Genomic DNA, 12,394 nt, shown 5'->3' on the forward strand with positions numbered 1-12,394 from the left:
TTTGAGTTCTCTCAGCCAAGCATCTGCTGTGCACTCTTGTAAATCTCAGCACATCACCTTCAAACCCATGTCTCCTGTCCGCTTGAGAGTGTGCGTCCAAGTTAAACAGAGTTTCACCCTCGTTGCTCCATCACCAGGGGTCCGAACCTGCACTGGTTTCCATTCCCTGCTTTGCATTCTCCTGCTTCCAGGTGTCCTGAGGCCTCATCCTGTCTTTGGGAGTAACAGACCTCTCTTCGGCCAGTGTCCTATGCTAAGGGCTGGGTGAGTGGATGTTTCCATTGCTCTGTAAATGGGAGCGAGTGAGTGCAGGTTGCACTTCTTCTCTGCCTACTGGGCATCGATGAATCAACACTATCCAGATACATTTCACAGAAATGTGATATTTGCTTAGCTCTTTGTTTCTATACAGCCGTGGTGGGAGGGATTGTCCGAAGACAACTATTTTGACATTGTGTTGATATCCCATTTGCAGTCTTTAAGAAGTTTAACAGAACTCATTTACATGTTTTGGGAGTTATACGAAAATGGAGTTATTTTTTGAAACACACTAAATCGACCTAGAAGCCAGACTTGTCAATTTTGGTAACATTGTGTCAGCTCTACGGAAAAGCTAGACAGATAGAATGCAAACTAGCAGTCCAAACTGTTCAAGGGGTCATGTCAGCTCTTTAAGGTTGAAGCCTCCGAAACCAACAGGAACCATGAAATAACTTTTGGAAACATGGAATAACCCCCAACCTTGGATACACTTGTGCATGTGGTGCCCTGTATCCCAATGACACCTACTGGCCAATGTTGGCATTTCAAGGGGTAACATCCCTCTCTAGGAAAATACAAGAGGAAACAACCCAAATATATACATTTAGGTTTGAATCCAAAAGCACCTAGAGGCATTCTAGCTAGGAGAATCCTGCTGCAGTTATGCTAGTCTATTGAGAACCAGGTGTTTTTCTATCAGTGTTGAGAACGCTTAATCATCCGATCCTGTAGTTTAAAGCCATTTAACGCAACCAAGTCTGCACCCCCATGATATAGTGCCCCCGGGGGCTTGACTCAAGTGAAAGACGATCCACATAAGCTGTGTCTTTAATGTCATTGGCGACTTTTACAGTTCAGTTCACTTTCTGACTTGTACTATTTACCTTCACTGTCTTGAAAAACTGAAGCCTAATACAGATTCATGTTCAGTCAAAGATTCCCCTCACTTACCACACTCCCTTCACCCCAGGGAAGACAGAAACACAACATTTGCTGAATCTAGCGGAAGGACATCGTTTCTAGGTGTGAGCTAAGTATTCAATTTTATCTATTTCAGCCGAGACTATTTGACCTTTAAGGTGTTCACTGTTGTTCACAGAGAGTGAAGCTGGAGGAACTCTGATTCTAGGAGGGGCTTGCTCTTCTCGTAATGGCTTCATTGCAGCTCAGGTACTGATCCTTCAAAATGGATGCCTGAGTGGAGGGGAGGCAAGGGCAAGTGCTCACTAGCTAGGCCCAAACCTGGGAAAAGGCTTACCTGGGCTTGTTGAATTTTGGTCTGAATGGCTTGGGAATGCCCCTTGGGACGTGTGGATTCTCACGACCTCTTCCAAGAACAGGAGCGTTTTGATCATCTCTGCCATTTCTTCTCCTTCAGACGTCAGGGACCTTGGACCCGTTATTGGAGAAGAGAATTGAGGAACTTCCTCAAGTCCACGTTGGCACTCCGTATGTTTCTGCCTGTATCAGTGAGTTTCAATATGTCTCATGAATGTCTTTTGAGCCTGGTATCCTCTACAGCTGTCTCCATGCCAGTATTCTCCATTGTAGCAGAACATCTCTCATCCATGTGTTCGCATCTCTCCTCAATCCGTGCAGCCAGCTTATCGGCCAGCTTCTCTTCGTGTCTCCCCTAAAGTCGACTTCACCAGGACTGGGCAAGTCTGAAAGTACCTCGGAGCCTGACCAGTAAGCTGATGACAGGCAGATCTTCCACTGTCTGCCCTTTCAGGTTCTGGAAACTGACCTGTGACCTCAGGTCTTTGGGCAGCAGCAGTATCTCGAACTTACACAGCTTCCCGGACCAAAGACCTAAGCCAAGCTCCACAGAGGGCGGCAGCCCCTCCATCACACTGATCCACCCACAGAACTCTGCCCGGTTACCTAGGATCCAACAGCCACAACAAGCCTCGCGGTACACACCAACATTCCACCTGGAATCCAACCGCTAACTGCCATCCCCAATGGCTGCTGCATCTTGTCAGTGTTGGGGGAGGGGCTGCATCCGACGAGAGGTTCCTAAGGTAAATGTGATTCTACCCACTAGCGTCCCATGGGCCTTTCTTCTTCCCTCTTTCCTTTTGTTCAGAGCTCTATGCACCGTACCAATGGAGGGAAGTGTGTCCCTTTTCAGTTGATGGTTTCACACGTCTTTAAACTTTCTAACAGTTCACAGTACACAGGGACCCACTAAAGGAGACTTATGTTCCTATAATATCTGTACACCCGGAATACATATGCTTCGCCTGATTTCTGCTGAAACACCCACACTCTCAGGACATGGATCCATTGGATTCATGGGGGCTGAAATTCCAAGAAATGAAACCAACCCCAATGTGCACTTTGCTGTCGGTCTCTTTTGCACTTAGTACACTTTGGCAGAGCTACTTGCCTTTGTTATAGGCTTCTTACATTTCTTCTCTACGTAGCCTAGAATATGGCATTCCTTCATCCTGTTGGAAGACATACAAGTCTACATCACGGACTAGGAAACCATTTGATTCCAAATCGGCATTAGTGTTAGGTCACGATATGCTCTTATGAATCAAAATTTACGAATATGAATGCACGCTTCTGATTTCCGAATACAAGTGTGCTGAGTACATGCAAGCCACGATACTGGGTCGATGCGTTCTGAATGACCCTTGACCTCACCTTGAGTATTTTCTTTTGAATACTCATGGTTCCCTTTGTATATGTCAGCCAACCATACCATTTTGGTGCTTGTTTGTTGGTTTGATTCTTTGTTGGTCTTCTTCTCGCTTGTTTTGCAAACACGTCAGGCCATGCATCTCTCCTTTCGCTTCAAACAGAGTCAAATAAGCTGATTCACTTAAGAGAGTGCTTCCAATCACCTATGATTTCCTGCTTCCCTCTCCCATCTTTAGGGTTTTGATGTCCTCCTTAAGTTCTTCTTCTTTCTTCTCTGCCACACATGCTCTTCTTGCATTTCCAATAATGGTTTCTTCTTTCCATTCCATCTTGCTGCTTTTCTATTCAGGGGAGTTTTCTCAACCTTTCTTTTAGAAAAACTTTTGAACTGCTGAATTCTTTTAAGATTTGCCGGTCTGTAGAATTCTCTAGCTCTGCCGTTATTTGAAATGGTGTTCATGTGGCATAGGCTACCCTAGGTGGCAGCATTTGGCCATTCAGGATATGGTCTGTGTCCTGGCACTCCTCCCTGTCCTGCAATATTGCTGCCGAGATATCAGCTGAAACCCCTCTGGAGGTTTCCTTGTGACTATGTTGTTTCCTCCAGGTGCATTTTAAATCACTCGGATATTCGTGAACTTTGTTGATTTGAATCATACAGCTGCTGGTAGGTCTATTGGGATTCCACCTCCTTCGGATGCTGTGTAATTCCTGAATTCGCATAGATGATTCTTTCTTGGCTTTCAGCAAGTTTCAGTCTGATTTTTCTACAGATAAATTTTCAGACATTTTTTTGTTTCTTTATCTCTTGCTTTTCCATCTGGGACTCATGATTTCTATTCTTTCATGCCCTGTCTTAACCCAGGGTTCAACTGCAATGTTTTCATTTGTTTGCACTTGCTTTCCTATGTCTGCTTCTGACCGAGGTTTTTCTCTTCCCCTGTCTTCACAGTCATTCACGCGTCCCTCTGCATTATCTAGTCTGCTAAGGACTGAATTTTAGCCCTGATATTATCACAACCATTGAGTTTCCTGATATTTTTGGCTCGTGTTGAGACTTTCTCTTCCCCTTTTCTGGTATTCTGCCTTTTGTGATTCTGAGACACTGGTGTTCTTCAGTGTTTTCCTGACCTTCATTTTCAACACTTGTTCTGGATAGCGTTTTGCAGACTAGTTGTTTGAAAGCTTATCTTTTGCGCCTTCAATATCTTTGGAACTGAAAATGGTACTTCCTGTTTCTTTTACTGTTCTTCTTCATCTCTACTGGTCAGGTAATATCAGGTATCTAATGTAGACTTCTAGGGCTTTGTTAATTGAAAATTTTAGACTCTTGTCTCTACGCAATTCCATGGGATTTCTGTGAGGACAATTTCTCCTAGGCATTGATGCCATAACCTGTACCTGTGTGTGTTGTTTGGTATATCTCCAATTGCTGGTGTTGCATTAGTTGTGATGAACAACCCATACTACTTCGATTAGCATAACTTCATTTTGATTATACTTATCTCACACTTCTGAAAGTGCACAGGACACTTCCTCTTGTGGAAATGAAGCTTCTAAAAGTTCTCAGCTCTGCATTCTTCTCTATGTCATTTTGGAGTGTTTCCAAAACAGCAAACTGAGAGTGCTCTGCTGCTTTTTATTGCCACGGGAATGTCCCAATGAAATCAGTTCTTTCCAGAGCTTCTCTGTCTACAGAAACACCAGTGGAAGCATATCTATGGATGTCACATATCAGGGCCTGCTGGAATGATCCCGCAGACCTTCCTTGTTGTCCTAGGTGCCGTACCGTGCCGGTGCCATCCAAAATGTAGCATCCGCTTTTGGGAGATAGTGCTGAAGGGAATGCTTCCTCTTCTCACGCTGTGGACTTGGACCACTCTTCCTTGTCCTCTCATCCTTGTGGCACGGGTGCACGAAGGCAACCACAGAGTTGTTGCGCATCCTGTGACTCAAACCAAACCATAATCCCAGCCCAGGTTATGAATGTAGCATATCCTAAGGCTTTTCATTCTGATTTCAAATTCAAGGCCCCCTGGATCCCTCAGACCAGATGCACGATATCTCTGATTCAGCCCCACACGTGCTCTATTGGCAAAATTCCCAATTGGTCCCTGGTCCTGCAGATGTACTGGGTGTGGCCATGGGACATATCGGTAATCGCAACCGCGCGACCAGTGTGGTTGATTTATTATTGGTACACAGTTCGGTTTGCTCTCTTGATTCGACCCACCACATCCCACAACGCACTCCAGATCCCTGAGACTCAGCGTGTGCCATCATCGGTAGCTCTATGCCTCACTGACCATTGCCTCTGCTACCTCAAATTTGGCAGCTGGGATCTTGGTCTCAGAATTAACTGTGGGGATATTTTGCGCTGGTTTCTTTGAGTTCTCTCAGCCAAGCATCTGCTGTGCACTCTTGTAAATCTCAGCACATCACCTTCAAACCCATGTCTCCTGTCCGCTTGAGAGTGTGCGTCCAAGTTAAACAGAGTTTCACCCTCGTTGCTCCATCACCAGGGGTCCGAACCTGCACTGGTTTCCATTCCCTGCTTTGCATTCTCCTGCTTCCAGGTGTCCTGAGGCCTCATCCTGTCTTTGGGAGTAACAGACCTCTCTTCGGCCAGTGTCCTATGCTAAGGGCTGGGTGAGTGGATGTTTCCATTGCTCTGTACATGGGAGCGAGTGAGTGCAGGTTGCACTTCTTCTCTGCCAACTGGGCATCGATGAATCAACACTATCCAGATACATTTCACAGAAATGTGATATTTGCTTAGCTCTTTGTTTCTATACAGCCGTGGTGGGAGGGATTGTCCGAAGACAACTATTTTGACATTGTGTTGATATCCCATTTGCAGTCTTTAAGAAGTTTAACAGAACTCATTTACATGTTTTGGGAGTTATACGAAAATGGAGTTATTTTTTGAAACACACTAAATCGACCTAGAAGCCAGACTTGTCAATTTTGGTAACATTGTGTCAGCTCTACGGAAAAGCTAGACAGATAGAATGCAAACTAGCAGTCCAAACTGTTCAAGGGGTCATGTCAGCTCTTTAAGGTTGAAGCCTCCGAAACCAACAGGAACCATGAAATAACTTTTGGAAACATGGAATAACCCCCAACCTTGGATACACTTGTGCATGTGGTGCCCTGTATCCCAATGACACCTACTGGCCAATGTTGGCATTTCAAGGGGTAACATCCCTCTCTAGGAAAATACAAGAGGAAACAACCCAAATATATACATTTAGGTTTTAATCCAAAAGCACCTAGAGGCATTCTAGCTAGGAGAATCCTGCTGCAGTTATGCTAGTCTATTGAGAACCAGGTGTTTTTCTATCAGTGTTGAGAACGCTTAATCATCCGATCCTGTAGTTTAAAGCCATTTAACGCAACCAAGTCTGCACCCCCATGATATAGTGCCCCCGGGGGCTTGACTCAAGTGAAAGACGATCCACATAAGCTGTGTCTTTAATGTCATTGGCGACTTTTACAGTTCAGTTCACTTTCTGACTTGTACTATTTACCTTCACTGTCTTGAAAAACTGAAGCCTAATACAGATTCATGTTCAGTCAAAGATTCCCCTCACTTACCACACTCCCTTCACCCCAGGGAAGACATAAACACAACATTTGCTGAATCTAGCGGAAGGACATCGTTTCTAGGTGTGAGCTAAGTATTCAATTTTATCTATTTCAGCCGAGACTATTTGACCTTTAAGGTGTTCACTGTTGTTCACAGAGAGTGAAGCTGGAGGAACTCTGATTCTAGGAGGGGCTTGCTCTTCTCGTAATGGCTTCATTGCAGCTCAGGTACTGATCCTTCAAAATGGATGCCTGAGTGGAGGGGAGGCAAGGGCAAGTGCTCACTAGCTAGGCCCAAACCTGGGAAAAGGCTTACCTGGGCTTGTTGAATTTTGGTCTGAATGGCTTGGGAATGCCCCTTGGGACGTGTGGATTCTCACGACCTCTTCCAAGAACAGGAGCGTTTTGATCATCTCTGCCATTTCTTCTCCTTCAGACGTCAGGGACCTTGGACCCGTTATTGGAGAAGAGAATTGAGGAACTTCCTCAAGTCCACGTTGGCACTCCGTATGTTTCTGCCTGTATCAGTGAGTTTCAATATGTCTCATGAATGTCTTTTGAGCCTGGTATCCTCTACAGCTGTCTCCACGCCAGTATTCTCCATTGTAGCAGAACATCTCTCATCCATGTGTTCGCATCTCTCCTCAATCCGTGCAGCCAGCTTATCGGCCAGCTTCTCTTCGTGTCTCCCCTAAAGTCGACTTCACCAGGACTGGGCAAGTCTGAAAGTACCTCGGAGCCTGACCAGTAAGCTGATGACAGGCAGATCTTCCACTGTCTGCCCTTTCAGGTTCTGGAAACTGACCTGTGACCTCAGGTCTTTGGGCAGCAGCAGTATCTCGAACTTACACAGCTTCCCGGACCAAACACCTAAGCCAAGCTCCACAGAGGGCGGCAGCCCCTCCATCACACTGATCCACCCACAGAACTCTGCCCGGTTACCTAGGATCCAACAGCCACAACAAGCCTCGCGGTACACACCAACATTCCACCTGGAATCCAACCGCTAACTGCCATCCCCAATGGCTGCTGCATCTTGTCAGTGTTGGGGGAGGGGCTGCATCCGACGAGAGGTTCCTAAGGTAAATGTGATTCTACCCACTAGCGTCCCATGGGCCTTTCTTCTTCCCTCTTTCCTTTTGTTCAGAGCTCTATGCACCGTACCAATGGAGGGAAGTGTGTCCCTTTTCAGTTGATGGTTTCACACGTCTTTAAACTTTCTAACAGTTCACAGTACACAGGGACCCACTAAAGGAGACTTATGTTCCTATAATATCCGTACACCCGGAATACATATGCGTCGCCTGATTTCTGCTGAAACACCCACACTCTCAGGACATGGATCCATTGGATTCATGGGGGCTGAAATTCCAAGAAATGAAACCAACCCCAATGTGCACTTTGCTGTCGGTCTCTTTTGCACTTAGTACACTTTGGCAGAGCTACTTGCCTTTGTTATAGGCTTCTTACATTTCTTCTCTACGTAGCCTAGAATATGGCATTCCTTCATCCTGTTGGAAGACATACAAGTCTACATCACGGACTAGGAAACCATTTGATTCCAAATCGGCATTAGTGTTAGGTCACGATATGCTCTTATGAATCAAAATTTACGAATATGAATGCACGCTTCTGATTTCCGAATACAAGTGTGCTGAGTACATGCAAGCCACGATACTGGGTCGATGCGTTCTGAATGACCCTTGACCTCACCTTGAGTATTTTCTTTTGAATACTCATGGTTCCCTTTGTATATGTCAGCCAACCATACCATTTTGGTGCTTGTTTGTTGGTTTGATTCTTTGTTGGTCTTCTTCTCGCTTGTTTTGCAAACACGTCAGGCCATGCATCTCTCCTTTCGCTTCAAACAGAGTCAAATAAGCTGATTCACTTAAGAGAGTGCTTCCAATCACCTATGATTTCCTGCTTCCCTCTCCCATCTTTAGGGTTTTGATGTCCTCCTTAAGTTCTTCTTCTTTCTTCTCTGCCACACATGCTCTTCTTGCATTTCCAATAATGGTTTCTTCTTTCCATTCCATCTTGCTGCTTTTCTATTCAGGGGAGTTTTCTCAACCTTTCTTTTAGAAAAACTTTTGAACTGCTGAATTCTTTTAAGATTTGCCGGTCTGTAGAATTCTCTAGCTCTGCCGTTATTTGAAATGGTGTTCATGTGGCATAGGCTACCCTAGGTGGCAGCATTTGGCCATTCAGGATATGGTCTGTGTCCTGGCACTCCTCCCTGTCCTGCAATATTGCTGCCGAGATATCAGCTGAAACCCCTCTGGAGGTTTCCTTGTGACTATGTTGTTTCCTCCAGGTGCATTTTAAATCACTCGGATATTCGTGAACTTTGTTGATTTGAATCATACAGCTGCTGGTAGGTCTATTGGGATTCCACCTCCTTCGGATGCTGTGTAATTCCTGAATTCGCATAGATGATTCTTTCTTGGCTTTCAGCAAGTTTCAGTCTGATTTTTCTACAGATAAATTTTCAGACATTTTTTTGTTTCTTTATCTCTTGCTTTTCCATCTGGGACTCATGATTTCTATTCTTTCATGCCCTGTCTTAACCCAGGGTTCAACTGCAATGTTTTCATTTGTTTGCACTTGCTTTCCTATGTCTGCTTCTGACCGAGGTTTTTCTCTTCCCCTGTCTTCACAGTCATTCACGCGTCCCTCTGCATTATCTAGTCTGCTAAGGACTGAATTTTAGCCCTGATATTATCACAACCATTGAGTTTCCTGATATTTTTGGCTCGTGTTGAGACTTTCTCTTCCCCTTTTCTGGTATTCTGCCTTTTGTGATTCTGAGACACTGGTGTTCTTCAGTGTTTTCCTGACCTTCATTTTCAACACTTGTTCTGGATAGCGTTTTGCAGACTAGTTGTTTGAAAGCTTATCTTTTGCGCCTTCAATATCTTTGGAACTGAAAATGGTACTTCCTGTTTCTTTTACTGTTCTTCTTCATCTCTACTGGTCAGGTAATATCAGGTATCTAATGTAGACTTCTAGGGCTTTGTTAATTGAAAATTTTAGACTCTTGTCTCTACGCAATTCCATGGGATTTCTGTGAGGACAATTTCTCCTAGGCATTGATGCCATAACCTGTACCTGTGTGTGTTGTTTGGTATATCTCCAATTGCTGGTGTTGCATTAGTTGTGATGAACAACCCATACTACTTCGATTAGCATAACTTCATTTTGATTATACTTATCTCACACTTCTGAAAGTGCACAGGACACTTCCTCTTGTGGAAATGAAGCTTCTAAAAGTTCTCAGCTCTGCATTCTTCTCTATGTCATTTTGGAGTGTTTCCAAAACAGCAAACTGAGAGTGCTCTGCTGCTTTTTATTGCCACGGGAATGTCCCAATGAAATCAGTTCTTTCCAGAGCTTCTCTGTCTACAGAAACACCAGTGGAAGCATATCTATGGATGTCACATATCAGGGCCTGCTGGAATGATCCCGCAGACCTTCCTTGTTGTCCTAGGTGCCGTACCGTGCCGGTGCCATCCAAAATGTAGCATCCGCTTTTGGGAGATAGTGCTGAAGGGAATGCTTCCTCTTCTCACGCTGTGGACTTGGACCACTCTTCCTTGTCCTCTCATCCTTGTGGCACGGGTGCACGAAGGCAACCACAGAGTTGTTGCGCATCCTGTGACTCAAACCAAACCATAATCCCAGCCCAGGTTATGAATGTAGCATATCCTAAGGCTTTTCATTCTGATTTCAAATTCAAGGCCCCCTGGATCCCTCAGACCAGATGCACGATATCTCTGATTCAGCCCCACACGTGCTCTATTGGCAAAATTCCCAATTGGTCCCTGGTCCTGCAGATGTACTGGGTGTGGCCATGGGACATATCGGTAATCGCAACCGCGCGACCAGTGTGGTTGATTTATTATTGGTACACAGTTCGGTTTGCTCTCTTGATTCGACCCACCACATCCCACAACGCACTCCAGATCCCTGAGACTCAGCGTGTGCCATCATCGGTAGCTCTATGCCTCACTGACCATTGCCTCTGCTACCTCAAATTTGGCAGCTGGGATCTTGGTCTCAGAATTAACTGTGGGGATATTTTGCGCTGGTTTCTTTGAGTTCTCTCAGCCAAGCATCTGCTGTGCACTCTTGTAAATCTCAGCACATCACCTTCAAACCCATGTCTCCTGTCCGCTTGAGAGTGTGCGTCCAAGTTAAACAGAGTTTCACCCTCGTTGCTCCATCACCAGGGGTCCGAACCTGCACTGGTTTCCATTCCCTGCTTTGCATTCTCCTGCTTCCAGGTGTCCTGAGGCCTCATCCTGTCTTTGGGAGTAACAGACCTCTCTTCGGCCAGTGTCCTATGCTAAGGGCTGGGTGAGTGGATGTTTCCATTGCTCTGTACATGGGAGCGAGTGAGTGCAGGTTGCACTTCTTCTCTGCCAACTGGGCATCGATGAATCAACACTATCCAGATACATTTCACAGAAATGTGATATTTGCTTAGCTCTTGGTTTCTATACAGCCGTGGTGGGAGGGATTGTCCGAAGACAACTATTTTGACATTGTGTTGATATCCCATTTGCAGTCTTTAAGAAGTTTAACAGAACTCATTTACATGTTTTGGGAGTTATACGAAAATGGAGTTATTTTTTGAAACACACTAAATCGACCTAGAAGCCAGACTTGTCAATTTTGGTAACATTGTGTCAGCTCTACGGAAAAGCTAGACAGATAGAATGCAAACTAGCAGTCCAAACTGTTCAAGGGGTCATGTCAGCTCTTTAAGGTTGAAGCCTCCGAAACCAACAGGAACCATGAAATAACTTTTGGAAACATGGAATAACCCCCAACCTTGGATACACTTGTGCATGTGGTGCCCTGTATCCCAATGACACCTACTGGCCAATGTTGGCATTTCAAGGGGTAACATCCCTCTCTAGGAAAATACAAGAGGAAACAACCCAAATATATACATTTAGGTTTGAATCCAAAAGCACCTAGAGGCATTCTAGCTAGGAGAATCCTGCTGCAGTTATGCTAGTCTATTGAGAACCAGGTGTTTTTCTATCAGTGTTGAGAACGCTTAATCATCCGATCCTGTAGTTTAAAGCCATTTAACGCAACCAAGTCTGCACCCCCATGATATAGTGCCCCCGGGGGCTTGACTCAAGTGAAAGACGATCCACATAAGCTGTGTCTTTAATGTCATTGGCGACTTTTACAGTTCAGTTCACTTTCTGACTTGTACTATTTACCTTCACTGTCTTGAAAAACTGAAGCCTAATACAGATTCATGTTCAGTCAAAGATTCCCCTCACTTACCACACTCCCTTCACCCCAGGGAAGACAGAAACACAACATTTGCTGAATCTAGCGGAAGGACATCGTTTCTAGGTGTGAGCTAAGTATTCAATTTTATCTATTTCAGCCGAGACTATTTGACCTTTAAGGTGTTCACTGTTGTTCACAGAGAGTGAAGCTGGAGGAACTCTGATTCTAGGAGGGGCTTGCTCTTCTCGTAATGGCTTCATTGCAGCTCAGGTACTGATCCTTCAAAATGGATGCCTGAGTGGAGGGGAGGCAAGGGCAAGTGCTCACTAGCTAGGCCCAAACCTGGGAAAAGGCTTACCTGGGCTTGTTGAATTTTGGTCTGAATGGCTTGGGAATGCCCCTTGGGACGTGTGGATTCTCACGACCTCTTCCAAGAACAGGAGCGTTTTGATCATCTCTGCCATTTCTTCTCCTTCAGACGTCAGGGACCTTGGACCCGTTATTGGAGAAGAGAATTGAGGAAATTCCTCAAGTCCACGTTGGCACTCCGTATGTTTCTGCCTGTATCAGTGAGTTTCAATATGTCTCATGAATGTCTTTTGAGCCTGGTATCCTCTACAGCTGTCTCCACGCCAGT

Source organism: Vicugna pacos, unplaced genomic scaffold, assembly GCF_048564905.1.
Source record: "Vicugna pacos unplaced genomic scaffold, VicPac4 scaffold_20, whole genome shotgun sequence".
Classification (NCBI taxonomy): Eukaryota; Metazoa; Chordata; class Mammalia; order Artiodactyla; family Camelidae; genus Vicugna; species Vicugna pacos.